The sequence below is a fragment of the Taudactylus pleione genome, unplaced genomic scaffold (genome assembly GCF_031769625.1).
Source record: "Taudactylus pleione unplaced genomic scaffold, aTauple2 ptg001666l, whole genome shotgun sequence".
Lineage (NCBI taxonomy): Eukaryota > Metazoa > Chordata > Amphibia > Anura > Myobatrachidae > Taudactylus > Taudactylus pleione.
Window position 1 is genome coordinate 281,449 of NW_028286063.1, and position 11,052 is coordinate 292,500.

Here is an 11,052-nt window from a genome sequence, read left to right on the forward strand (position 1 = left end):
TATCAATGAATTTACTTGAGTTAAGAAGTAATAGAGGTCTAAAGTTAATGTTTTTGAGCACCTACAGCCAAACCACACTGGACATGCCCAATCTCGTCTGATCTTGGAAGCTATGCAGTGTTGGGCCTGGTTAGAACTTGGATGGGAGACCACCTGGGAATACCAGGTGCTGTAGGTAATTTTATGCAGCCATAACATTCTTTTCTATTACATTTTACATTTAATTTTTTCAACTTATCAATGAATTTACTTGAGTTAAGAAGTAAAAGATGTCTAAAGTTAATGTTTATGAGCACCTACAGCCAAACCACACTGGACATGCCCAATCTTGTCTGATTTTGGAAGCTATGCAGTGTTGGACCTGGTTAGTACTTGGATGGGAGACCACCTAGGAATCCCAGGTGCTGTAGGTAATTTTATACTGCCATAACAGTCTATTACATTTTACATTTAATTTTTTCAACTTATCAATGAATTTACTTGAGTAAAGAAGTAAAAGAGGTCTAAAGTTAATGTCTTTGAGCACCTACAGCCAAACCACACTGGACATGCCCAATTTCGTCTGATCTTGGAAGCTATGCAGTGTTTGGCCTGGTTTGTACTTGGATGGGAGACCACCTGCGAATACAAGGTGCTGTAGGTAATTTTATACTGCCATAACATTCTTTTCTAGAACATTTTACATTTAATTTTTTCAACTTATCAATGAATTTACTTGAGTTAAGAAGTAAAAGAGGTCTAAAGGTAATGTTTTTGAGCACCTGCAGCCAAAGCACACTGGACATGCCCAATCTCGTCTGATCTTGGAAGCTATGCAGTGTTGGGCCTGGTTAGTACTTGGATGGGAGACCACCTTGGAATACCAGGAGCTGTAGGTAATTTTATACTGCCATAACATTCTTTTCTATTATATTTTACATTTAATTTTACAACTTATCATTGAATTTACTTGAGTTAAGAAGTAAATGAGGTCTAAAGTTAATGTTTTTGAGCACCTACAGTCAAACCACACTGGACATGCCCAATCTCGTCTGATCTTGGAAGCTATGCAGTGTTGGGCCTGGTTAGTACTTGGATGGGAGACCACCTGGGAATACCAGGTGCTGTAGGTAATTTTATACTGCCATAACATTCTTTTCTATTAAATTTTACATTTAATTTTTTCAACTTATCAATGAATTTACTTGAGTTAAGAAGTAATAGCGGTATAAATTTAATGCTTTTGGGCACCTACAGCCAAACCACACTGGACATGCCCAATCTCGTCTGATCTTGGAAACTATGCAGTGTTGGGACTGGTTAGTACTTGGATGGGAGACCACCTGGGAATACCAGGTGCTGTAGGTAATTTTATACTGCCATAACATTCTTTTCTATTACATTTTACATTTAATTTTTTCAACTTATCAATGAATTTACTTGAGTTAAGAAGTAAAAGAGGTCTAAAGTTAATGGTTTTGAGCACCTACAGCCAGACCACACTGGACATACCCAATCTCGTCTGATCTTGGAAGCTATGCAGTGTTGGGCCTGGTTAGTACTTGGATGGGGGACCACCTGGGAATACCAGGTGCTGTAGGTAATTTAATGCAGCCATAACATTCTTTTCTATTACATATTACATTTCATTTTTCAACTTATCATTGAATTTACTTGAGTTAAGAAGTAAAAGAGGTCTAAAGTTTACATTTTTGAGCACCTACAGCCAAACCACACTGGACATGCCCAATCTCGTCTGATCTTGGAAGCTATGCAGTGTTGGGCCTGGTTAGTACTTGGATGGGAGACGACCTGGGAATACCAGGAGCTGTAGGTAATTTTATACTGCCATAACATTCTTTTCTATTACATTTTACATTTAATTTTTTCATCTTATCAATGAATTTACTTGAGGAAAGAAGTAATAGAGGTCTAAATTTAATGCTTTTGAGCACCTACATCCAAACCACACTGGACATGCCCAATCTTGTCTGATCTTGGAAGCTATGCAGTGTTGGGCCTGGTTTGTACTTGGATGGGAGACCACCTGGGAATACCAGGTGCTGTAGGTAATTTTAGACAGCCAAAATCATTCTTTTCTATTACATTTTACATTTCATTTTTTCAACTTATCAATGAATTTACTTGAGTTAAGAAGTAAAAGCGGTCTAAAGTTAATGTTTTTGAGCACCTACAGCCAAACCACACTGGACATGCCCAATCTCGTCTGATCTTGGAAGCTATGCATTGTTGGGCCTGGTTAGTACTTAGATCGGAGACCACATGGGAATACTAGGTGCTGTAGGTAATTTTATACTGCCATAACATTCTTTTCTATTTCATTTTACATTTCATTTTTCAACTTATCATTGAATTTACTTGAGTTAAGAAGTAAAAGAGGTCTAAAGTTAATGTTTTTGAGCACCTACAGCCAAACCACACTGGACATGCCCAATCTCGTCTGATCTTGGAAGCTATGCAGTGTTGGGCTTGGTTAGTACTTGGATGGGAGACCACCTGGGAATACCAGGTGCTGTAGGTAATTTTATACTGCCATAACAGTCTTTTCTATTACATTTTACATTTAATTTTTTCAACTTATCAATGAATTTACTTGAGTTAAGAAGTAATAGAGGTCTAAAGTTAATGTTTTTGAGCACCTACAGCCAAACCACACTGGACATGCCCAATCTCGTCTGATCTTGGAAGCTATGCAGTGTTGGGCCTGGTTAGTACTTGGATGGGAGACCACCTGGGAATACCAGGAGCTGTAGGTAATTTTATACTGCCTTAACATTCTTTTCTATTACATTTTACATTTAATTTTTCAACTTATCATTGAATTTACTTGAGTTAAGAAGTAAAAGAGGTCTAAATTTAATGCTTTTGAGCACCTACAGCCAAACCACAGTGGACATGCCCAATCTCGTCTGATCTTGGAAGCTATGCAGTGTTGGGCCTGGTTAGTACTTGGATGGGAGACCACCTGGGAATACCAGGAGCTGTAGGTAATTTTATACTGCCAGAACTTTCTTTTCTATTACATTTTACATTTAATTTTTTCAACTTATCAATGAATTTCCTTGAGTTAAGAAGTAATAGAGGTCTAAAGTTAATACTTTTGAGCACCTACAGCCAATCCACACTGGACATGCCCAATCTCGTCTTATCTTGGTAGCTATGCAGTGTTGGGTATGGTCAGAACTTGGATGGGAGACCACCTGGGAAAACCAGGTGCAGTAGGTAATTTTATACTGCCATAACATTCTTTTCTATTACATTTTACATTTAATTTTTTCAACTTATCAATGAATTTACTTGAGTTAAGAAGTAATACAGGTCTAAAGTTAATGATTTTGAGCTTCTACAGTCAAACCACACTGGACATGCCCAATCTTGTCTGATCTTGGAAGCTATGCAGTGTTGGGCCTGGTTTGTACTTGGATGGGAGAACACCTGGGAATACCAGGTGCTGTAGGTAATTTTATACTGCCATAACATTCTTTTCTATTACATTTTACATTTCATTTTTCAACTTATCATTGAATTTACTTGAGTTAAGAAGTAAAAGAGGTCTAAAGTTAATGTTTTTGAGCACCTACAGCCAAACCACACTGGACATGCACAATCTCATCTGATCTTGGAAGCTATGCAGTGTTGGGCCTGGTTAGTACTTAGATGGGAGACCACCTGGGAAAACCAGATGCTGTAGGTAATTTTATACTGCCATAACATTCTTTTCTATTACATTTTACATTTCATTTTTCAACTTATCATTGAATTTACTTGAGTTAAGAAGTAAAAGAGGTCTAAAGTTAATGTTTTTGAGCACCTACAGCCAAACCACACTGGACATGCCCAATCTCGTCTGATCTTGGAAGCTATGCAGTGTTGGGCCTGGTTAGTACTTGGATGGGAAACCACCTGGGAATACCAGGTGCTGTAGGTAATTTTATACTGCCATAACAGTCTTTTCTATTACATTTTACATTTGATTTTTTCAACTTATCAATGAATTTACTTGTGTTAAGAAGTAAAAGCGGTCTAAATTTAATGATTTTGAGCACCTACAGCCAAACCACAGTGGACATGCCCAATCTCGTCTGATCTTGGAAGCTATGCAGTTTTGGGCCTGGTTAGTACTTGGATGGGAGACCACCTGGGAATACCAGGAGATGTAGGTATTTTTAAACTACCAGAACATTCTTTTCTATTACATTTTACATTTAATTTTTTCAACTTATCAATGAATTTCCTTGAGTTAAGAAGTAATAGAGGTCTAAAGTTAATACTTCTGAGAACCTACAGCCAATCCACACTGGACATGCCCAATCTCGTCTTATCTTGGTAGTTATGCAGTGTTGGGTAAGGTCAGAACTTGGATGGGAGACCACCTGGGAAAACCAGGTGCAGTAGGTAATTTTATACTGCCATAACATTCTTTTCTATTACATTTTACATTTAATTTTTTCAACTTATCAATGAATTTACTTGAGTTAAGAAGTAATACAGGTCTAAAGTTAATGTTTTTGAGCACCTACAGCCAAACCACACTGGACATGCCCAATCTCGTCTGATCTTGGAAGCTATGCAGTGTTGGGACTGGTTACTACTTGGATGGGAGACTACCTAGGAATCCCAGGTGCTGTAGGTAATTTTAAACTGCCATAACATTCTTTTCTATTACATTTTACATTTAATTTTTTCAACTTATCAATGAATTTACTTGTGTTAAGAAGTAAAAGCGGTCTAAATTTAAGGCTTTTGAGCACCTACAGCCAAACCACAGTGGACATGCCCAATCTCGTCTGATCTTGGAAGCTATGCAGTGTTGGGCCTGGTTAGTACTTGGATGGGAGACCACCTGGGAATACCAGGAGCTGTAGGTAATTTTATACTGCCAGAACATTCTTTTCTATTACATTTTACATTTAAATTTTTCAACTTATCAATGAATTTACTTGAGTTAAGAAGTAATAGAGGTCTAAAGTTAATGTTTTTGAGCACCTACTGCCAAACCACACTGGACATGCCCAATCTCGTCTGATCTTGGAAGCTGTGCAGTGTTGTGCCTGGTTAGTACTTGGATGGGAGACCACCTGGGAATACCAGGTGCTGTTGGTAATTTTATGCAGCCATAACATTCTTTTCTATTACATTTTACATTTAATTTTTTCAACTTATCAATGAATTTACTTGAGTTAAGAAGTAAAAGAGGTCTAAAGTTAATGTTTTTGAGCACCTACAGCCAAACCACACTGGACATGCCCAATCTCGTCTGATCTTGGAAGCTATGCAGTGTTGGACCTGGTTAGTACTTGGATAGGAGACCACCTAGGAGTCCCAGGTGCTGTAGGTAATTTTATACTGCCATAACATTCTTTTCTATTACATTTTACATTTCATTTTTTCAACTTATCAATGAATTTACTTGAGTTAAGAAGTAATAGAGGTCTAAAGTCAATGTTTTTGAACACCTACAGCCAAACCACACTGGACATGCCCAATCTCGTCTGATCTTGGAAGCTATGCAGTGTTGGGCCTGGTTAGTACTTGGATGGGAGACCACCTGGGAATACCAGGAGCTGTAGGTAATTTTATACTGCCATAACATTCTTTTCTATTACATTTTACATTTAATTTTTCAACTTATCATTGAATTTACTTGAGTTAAGAAGTAAAAGAGGTCTAAAGTTAATACTTTTGAGCACCTACAGCCAATCCACACTGGACATGCCCCATCTCGTTTTATCTTGGTAGCTATGCAGTGTTGGGCATGGTCAGTACTTGGATGGGAGACCACCTGCGAAAACCAGGTGCAGTAGGTAATTTTATACTGTCATAACATTCTTTTCTATTACATTTTACATTTAATTTTTTCAACTTATTAATGAATTTACTTGAGTTAAGAAGTAATAGAGGTTTAAAGTTAATGTTTTTGAGCACCTACAGCCAAACCACACTGGACATGCCCAATCTCGTCTGATCTTGGAAGCTATGCAGTGTTGGGACTGGTTAGTACTTGGATGGGAGACTACCTAGGAATCCTAGGTGCTGTAGGTAATTTTATACTGCCATAACATTCTTTTCTATTACATTTTACATTTAATTTTTTCAACTTATCAATGAATTTACTTGTGTTAAGAAGTAAAAGCGGTCTAAATTTAACGCTTTTGAGCACCTACAGCCAAACCACAGTGGACATGCCCAATCTCGTCTCATCTTGGAAGCTATGCAGTGTTGGGCCTGGTTAGTACTTGGATGGGAGACCACCTGGGAATACCAGGAGCTGTAGGTAATTTTAAACTACCATAACATTCTTTTCTATTACATTTTACGTTTAATTTTTTCAACTTATCAATGAATTTACTTGAGTTAAGAAGTAATAGAGGTCTAAATTTAATGCTTTTGAGCACCTACAGCCAAACCACACTGGACAAGCCCAATCTCGTCTGATCTTGGAAACTATGCAGTGTTGGGCCTTGTTTGTACTTGGATGGGAGACCACCTGGGAATACCAGGTGCTGTAGGTAATTTTAGACAACCAAAACATTCTTTCTATTACATTTTACATTTCATTTTTTCAACTTATCAATGAATTTACTTGAGTTAAGAAGTAAAAGAGGTCTATAGTTAATGTTTTTGAGCACCTACAGCCAAACCACACTGGACATGCCCAATCTCGTCTGATCTTGGAAGCTATGCAGTGTTGGGCCTGGTTAGAACTTGGATGGGAGACCACCTGGGAATACCAGGTGCTGTAGGTAATTTTATGCAGCCATAACATTCTTTTCTATTACATTTTACATTTAATTTTTTCAACTTATCAATGAATTTACTTGAGTTAAGAAGTAAAAGATGTCTAAAGTTAATGTTTATGAGCACCTACAGCCAAACCACACTGGACATGCCCAATCTCGTCTGATTTTGGAAGCTATGCAGTGTTGGACCTGGTTAGTACTTGGATGGGAGACCACCTAGGAATCCCAGGTGCTGTAGGTAATTTTATACTGCCATAACAGTCTATTACATTTTACATTTAATTTTTTCAACTTATCAATGAATTTACTTGAGTTAAGAAGTAAAAGAGGTCTATAGTTAATGTTTTTGAGCACCTACAGCCAAACCACACTGGACATGCCCAATCTCGTCTGATCTTGGAAGCTATGCAGTGTTGGGCCTGGTTAGAACTTGGATGGGAGACCACCTGGGAATACCAGGTGCTGTAGGTAATTTTATGCAGCCATAACATTCTTTTCTATTACATTTTACATTTAATTTTTTCAACTTATCAATGAATTTACTTGAGTTAAGAAGTAAAAGATGTCTAAAGTTAATGTTTATGAGCACCTACAGCCAAACCACACTGGACATGCCCAATCTCGTCTGATCTTGGAAGCTATGCAGTGTTTGGCCTGGTTTGTACTTGGATGGGAGACCACCTGCGAATACAAGGTGCTGTAGGTAATTTTATACTGCCATAACATTCTTTTCTAGAACATTTTACATTTAATTTTTTCAACTTATCAATGAATTTACTTGAGTTAAGAAGTAAAAGAGGTCTAAAGGTAATGTTTTTGAGCACCTGCAGCCAAAGCACACTGGACATGCCCAATCTCGTCTGATCTTGGAAGCTATGCAGTGTTGGGCCTGGTTAGTACTTGGATGGGAGACCACCTTGGAATACCAGGAGCTGTAGGTAATTTTATACTGCCATAACATTCTTTTCTATTATATTTTACATTTAATTTTACAACTTATCATTGAATTTACTTGAGTTAAGAAGTAAAAGAGGTCTAAAGTTAATGTTTTTGAGCACCTACAGTCAAACCACACTGGACATGCCCAATCTCGTCTGATCTTGGAAGCTATGCAGTGTTGGGCCTGGTTAGTACTTGGATGGGAGACCACCTGGGAATACCAGGTGCTGTAGGTAATTTTATACTGCCATAACATTCTTTTCTATTAAATTTTACATTTAATTTTTTCAACTTATCAATGAATTTACTTGAGTTAAGAAGTAATAGCGGTATAAATTTAATGCTTTTGGGCACCTACAGCCAAACCACACTGGACATGCCCAATCTCGTCTGATCTTGGAAACTATGCAGTGTTGGGACTGGTTAGTACTTGGATGGGAGACCACCTGGGAATACCAGGTGCTGTAGGTAATTTTATACTGCCATAACATTCTTTTCTATTACATTTTACATTTAATTTTTTCAACTTATCAATGAATTTACTTGAGTTAAGAAGTAAAAGAGGTCTAAAGTTAATGGTTTTGAGCACCTACAGCCAGACCACACTGGACATGCCCAATCTCGTCTGATCTTGGAAGCTATGCAGTGTTGGGCCTGGTTAGTACTTGGATGGGGGACCACCTGGGAATACCAGGTGCTGTAGGTAATTTAATGCAGCCATAACATTCTTTTCTATTACATATTACATTTCATTTTTCAACTTATCATTGAATTTACTTGAGTTAAGAAGTAAAAGAGGTCTAAAGTTAATGTTTTTGAGCACCTACAGCCAAACCACACTGGACATGCCCAATCTCGTCTGATCTTGGAAGCTATGCAGTGTTGGGCCTGGTTAGTACTTGGATGGGAGACGACCTGGGAATACCAGGAGCTGTAGGTAATTTTATACTGCCATAACATTCTTTTCTATTACATTTTACATTTAATTTTTTCATCTTATCAATGAATTTACTTGAGGAAAGAAGTAATAGAGGTCTAAATTTAATACTTTTGAGCACCTACATCCAAACCACACTGGACATGCCCAATCTCGTCTGATCTTGGAAGCTATGCAGTGTTGGGCCTGGTTTGTACTTGGATGGGAGACCACCTGGGAATACCAGGTGCTGTAGGTAATTTTAGACAGCCAAAATCATTCTTTCTATTACATTTTACATTTCATTTTTTCAACTTATCAATGAATTTACTTGAGTTAAGAAGTAAAAGCGGTCTAAAGTTAATGTTTTTGAGCACCTACAGCCAAACCACACTGGACATGCCCAATCTCGTCTGATCTTGGAAGCTATGCATTGTTGGGCCTGGTTAGTACTTAGATCGGAGACCACATGGGAATACTAGGTGCTGTAGGTAATTTTATACTGCCATAACATTCTTTTCTATTTCATTTTACATTTCATTTTTCAACTTATCATTGAATTTACTTGAGTTAAGAAGTAAAAGAGGTCTAAAGTTAATGTTTTTGAGCACCTACAGCCAAACCACACTGGACATGCCCAATCTCGTCTGATCTTGGAAGCTATGCAGTGTTGGGCCTGGTTAGTACTTGGATGGGAGACCACCTGGGAATACCAGGTGCTGTAGGTAATTTTATACTGCCATAACAGTCTTTTCTATTACATTTTACATTTAATTTTTTCAACTTATCAATGAATTTACTTGAGTTAAGAAGTAATAGAGGTCTAAAGTTAATGTTTTTGAGCACCTACAGCCAAACCACACTGGACATGCCCAATCTCGTCTGATCTTGGAAGCTATGCAGTGTTGGGCCTGGTTAGTACTTGGATGGGAGACCACCTGGGAATACCAGGAGCTGTAGGTAATTTTATACTGCCTTAACATTCTTTTCTATTACATTTTACATTTAATTTTTCAACTTATCATTGAATTTACTTGAGTTAAGAAGTAAAAGAGGTCTAAATTTAATGCTTTTGAGCACCTACAGCCAAACCACAGTGGACATGCCCAATCTCGTCTGATCTTGGAAGCTATGCAGTGTTGGGCCTGGTTAGTACTTGGATGGGAGACCACCTGGGAATACCAGGAGCTGTAGGTAATTTTATACTGCCAGAACTTTCTTTTCTATTACATTTTACATTTAATTTTTTCAACTTATCAATGAATTTCCTTGAGTTAAGAAGTAATAGAGGTCTAAAGTTACTACTTTTGAGCACCTACAGCCAATCCACACTGGACATGCCCAATCTCGTCTTATCTTGGTAGCTATGCAGTGTTGGGTATGGTCAGAACTTGGATGGGAGACCACCTGGGAAAACCAGGTGCAGTAGGTAATTTTATACTGCCATAACATTCTTTTCTATTACATTTTACATTTAATTTTTTCAACTTATCAATGAATTTACTTGAGTTAAGAAGTAATACAGGTCTAAAGTTAATGATTTTGAGCATCTACAGTCAAACCACACTGGACATGCCCAATCTTGTCTGATCTTGGAAGCTATGCAGTGTTGGGCCTGGTTTGTACTTGGATGGGAGAACACCTGGGAATACCAGGTGCTGTAGGTAATTTTATACTGCCATAACATTCTTTTCTATTACATTTTACATTTAATTTTTTCATCTTATCAATGAATTTACTTGAGTAAAGAAGTAATAGAGGTCTAAATTTAATACTTTTGAGCACCTACAGCCAAACCACACTGGACATGCCCAATCTCGTCTGATCTTGGAAGCTATGCAGTGTTGGGCCTGGTTTGTACTTGGATGGGAGACCACCTGGGAATACCAGGTGCTGTAGGTAATTTTAGACAGCCAAAATCATTCTTTTCTATTACATTTTACATTTCATTTTTTCAACTTATCAATGAATTTACTTGAGTTAAGAAGTAAAAGCGGTCTAAAGTTAATGTTTTTGAGCACCTACAGCCAAACCACACTGGACATGCCCAATCTCGTCTGATCTTGGAAGCTATGCATTGTTGGGCCTGGTTAGTTCTTAGATCGGAGACCACCTGGGAATACTAGGTGCTGTAGGTAATTTTATACTGCCATAACATTCTTTTCTATTACATTTTACATTTCATTTTTCAACTTATCATTGAATTTACTTGAGTTAAGAAGTAAAAGAGGTCTAAAGTTAATGTTTTTGAGCACCTACAGCCAAACCACACTGGACATGCCCAATCTCGTCTGATCTTGGAAGCTATGCAGTGTTGGGCCTGGTTAGTACTTGGATGGGAGACCACCTGGGAATACCAGGTGCTGTAGGTAATTTTATACTGCCATAACAGTCTTTTCTATTACATTTTACATTTAATTTTTTCAACTTATCAATGAATTTACTTGAGTTAAGAAG

General features: G+C 37.7%; 7 non-coding genes and 36 pseudogenes across 7 annotated transcripts; all 43 read left to right on the top strand.

Annotated features, from left to right (window-relative positions):
- The first annotated feature begins 59 nt into the window (after positions 1-59).
- Positions 60-178, top strand: LOC148440672 (5S ribosomal RNA; annotated as a pseudogene).
- A 116-nt stretch (positions 179-294) lies between these two features.
- Positions 295-413, top strand: LOC148440673 (5S ribosomal RNA; annotated as a pseudogene).
- Positions 414-524: 111 nt separating this feature from the next.
- Positions 525-643, top strand: LOC148440674 (5S ribosomal RNA; annotated as a pseudogene).
- A 116-nt stretch (positions 644-759) lies between these two features.
- Positions 760-878, top strand: LOC148440675 (5S ribosomal RNA; annotated as a pseudogene).
- Positions 879-993: 115 nt separating this feature from the next.
- Positions 994-1,112, top strand: LOC148440676 (5S ribosomal RNA). Its single transcript, XR_015876124.1, has one exon. It is a non-coding gene; the product is annotated as a 5S ribosomal RNA (ribosomal RNA).
- A 116-nt stretch (positions 1,113-1,228) lies between these two features.
- Positions 1,229-1,347, top strand: LOC148440677 (5S ribosomal RNA; annotated as a pseudogene).
- Positions 1,348-1,463: 116 nt separating this feature from the next.
- Positions 1,464-1,582, top strand: LOC148440678 (5S ribosomal RNA). The gene has a single exon (XR_015875955.1). It is a non-coding gene; the product is annotated as a 5S ribosomal RNA (ribosomal RNA).
- A 115-nt stretch (positions 1,583-1,697) lies between these two features.
- Positions 1,698-1,816, top strand: LOC148440679 (5S ribosomal RNA; annotated as a pseudogene).
- Positions 1,817-1,932: 116 nt separating this feature from the next.
- On the top strand, positions 1,933-2,051 carry LOC148440680 (5S ribosomal RNA; annotated as a pseudogene).
- A 117-nt stretch (positions 2,052-2,168) lies between these two features.
- LOC148440681 (5S ribosomal RNA) lies at positions 2,169-2,287 on the top strand (annotated as a pseudogene).
- A 115-nt stretch (positions 2,288-2,402) lies between these two features.
- Positions 2,403-2,521, top strand: LOC148440682 (5S ribosomal RNA; annotated as a pseudogene).
- Positions 2,522-2,637: 116 nt separating this feature from the next.
- Positions 2,638-2,756, top strand: LOC148440683 (5S ribosomal RNA; annotated as a pseudogene).
- Positions 2,757-2,871: 115 nt separating this feature from the next.
- LOC148440684 (5S ribosomal RNA) lies at positions 2,872-2,990 on the top strand (annotated as a pseudogene).
- Positions 2,991-3,341: 351 nt separating this feature from the next.
- On the top strand, positions 3,342-3,460 carry LOC148440685 (5S ribosomal RNA; annotated as a pseudogene).
- Positions 3,461-3,575: 115 nt separating this feature from the next.
- On the top strand, positions 3,576-3,694 carry LOC148440686 (5S ribosomal RNA; annotated as a pseudogene).
- A 115-nt stretch (positions 3,695-3,809) lies between these two features.
- On the top strand, positions 3,810-3,928 carry LOC148440687 (5S ribosomal RNA). Its single transcript, XR_015876138.1, has one exon. It is a non-coding gene; the product is annotated as a 5S ribosomal RNA (ribosomal RNA).
- A 116-nt stretch (positions 3,929-4,044) lies between these two features.
- Positions 4,045-4,163, top strand: LOC148440688 (5S ribosomal RNA; annotated as a pseudogene).
- A 351-nt stretch (positions 4,164-4,514) lies between these two features.
- Positions 4,515-4,633, top strand: LOC148440689 (5S ribosomal RNA; annotated as a pseudogene).
- Positions 4,634-4,749: 116 nt separating this feature from the next.
- On the top strand, positions 4,750-4,868 carry LOC148440690 (5S ribosomal RNA; annotated as a pseudogene).
- Positions 4,869-4,984: 116 nt separating this feature from the next.
- LOC148440691 (5S ribosomal RNA) lies at positions 4,985-5,103 on the top strand (annotated as a pseudogene).
- Positions 5,104-5,219: 116 nt separating this feature from the next.
- LOC148440692 (5S ribosomal RNA) lies at positions 5,220-5,338 on the top strand (annotated as a pseudogene).
- A 116-nt stretch (positions 5,339-5,454) lies between these two features.
- On the top strand, positions 5,455-5,573 carry LOC148440693 (5S ribosomal RNA; annotated as a pseudogene).
- Positions 5,574-5,923: 350 nt separating this feature from the next.
- On the top strand, positions 5,924-6,042 carry LOC148440694 (5S ribosomal RNA; annotated as a pseudogene).
- Positions 6,043-6,158: 116 nt separating this feature from the next.
- Positions 6,159-6,277, top strand: LOC148440695 (5S ribosomal RNA; annotated as a pseudogene).
- A 116-nt stretch (positions 6,278-6,393) lies between these two features.
- Positions 6,394-6,512, top strand: LOC148440696 (5S ribosomal RNA; annotated as a pseudogene).
- A 115-nt stretch (positions 6,513-6,627) lies between these two features.
- LOC148440697 (5S ribosomal RNA) lies at positions 6,628-6,746 on the top strand (annotated as a pseudogene).
- A 116-nt stretch (positions 6,747-6,862) lies between these two features.
- LOC148440698 (5S ribosomal RNA) lies at positions 6,863-6,981 on the top strand (annotated as a pseudogene).
- Positions 6,982-7,092: 111 nt separating this feature from the next.
- On the top strand, positions 7,093-7,211 carry LOC148440699 (5S ribosomal RNA; annotated as a pseudogene).
- A 116-nt stretch (positions 7,212-7,327) lies between these two features.
- Positions 7,328-7,446, top strand: LOC148440700 (5S ribosomal RNA; annotated as a pseudogene).
- A 116-nt stretch (positions 7,447-7,562) lies between these two features.
- On the top strand, positions 7,563-7,681 carry LOC148440701 (5S ribosomal RNA; annotated as a pseudogene).
- A 115-nt stretch (positions 7,682-7,796) lies between these two features.
- On the top strand, positions 7,797-7,915 carry LOC148440702 (5S ribosomal RNA). The gene has a single exon (XR_015876125.1). It is a non-coding gene; the product is annotated as a 5S ribosomal RNA (ribosomal RNA).
- Positions 7,916-8,031: 116 nt separating this feature from the next.
- On the top strand, positions 8,032-8,150 carry LOC148440703 (5S ribosomal RNA; annotated as a pseudogene).
- Positions 8,151-8,266: 116 nt separating this feature from the next.
- LOC148440704 (5S ribosomal RNA) lies at positions 8,267-8,385 on the top strand. The gene has a single exon (XR_015876094.1). It is a non-coding gene; the product is annotated as a 5S ribosomal RNA (ribosomal RNA).
- Positions 8,386-8,500: 115 nt separating this feature from the next.
- On the top strand, positions 8,501-8,619 carry LOC148440705 (5S ribosomal RNA; annotated as a pseudogene).
- Positions 8,620-8,735: 116 nt separating this feature from the next.
- Positions 8,736-8,854, top strand: LOC148440706 (5S ribosomal RNA; annotated as a pseudogene).
- A 116-nt stretch (positions 8,855-8,970) lies between these two features.
- On the top strand, positions 8,971-9,089 carry LOC148440707 (5S ribosomal RNA; annotated as a pseudogene).
- A 115-nt stretch (positions 9,090-9,204) lies between these two features.
- Positions 9,205-9,323, top strand: LOC148440708 (5S ribosomal RNA). The gene has a single exon (XR_015875982.1). It is a non-coding gene; the product is annotated as a 5S ribosomal RNA (ribosomal RNA).
- Positions 9,324-9,439: 116 nt separating this feature from the next.
- On the top strand, positions 9,440-9,558 carry LOC148440709 (5S ribosomal RNA; annotated as a pseudogene).
- A 115-nt stretch (positions 9,559-9,673) lies between these two features.
- On the top strand, positions 9,674-9,792 carry LOC148440710 (5S ribosomal RNA; annotated as a pseudogene).
- Positions 9,793-10,143: 351 nt separating this feature from the next.
- Positions 10,144-10,262, top strand: LOC148440711 (5S ribosomal RNA; annotated as a pseudogene).
- A 116-nt stretch (positions 10,263-10,378) lies between these two features.
- Positions 10,379-10,497, top strand: LOC148440712 (5S ribosomal RNA; annotated as a pseudogene).
- Positions 10,498-10,614: 117 nt separating this feature from the next.
- Positions 10,615-10,733, top strand: LOC148440713 (5S ribosomal RNA; annotated as a pseudogene).
- A 115-nt stretch (positions 10,734-10,848) lies between these two features.
- LOC148440714 (5S ribosomal RNA) lies at positions 10,849-10,967 on the top strand. The gene has a single exon (XR_015875983.1). It is a non-coding gene; the product is annotated as a 5S ribosomal RNA (ribosomal RNA).
- Positions 10,968-11,052: the final 85 nt, after the last annotated feature.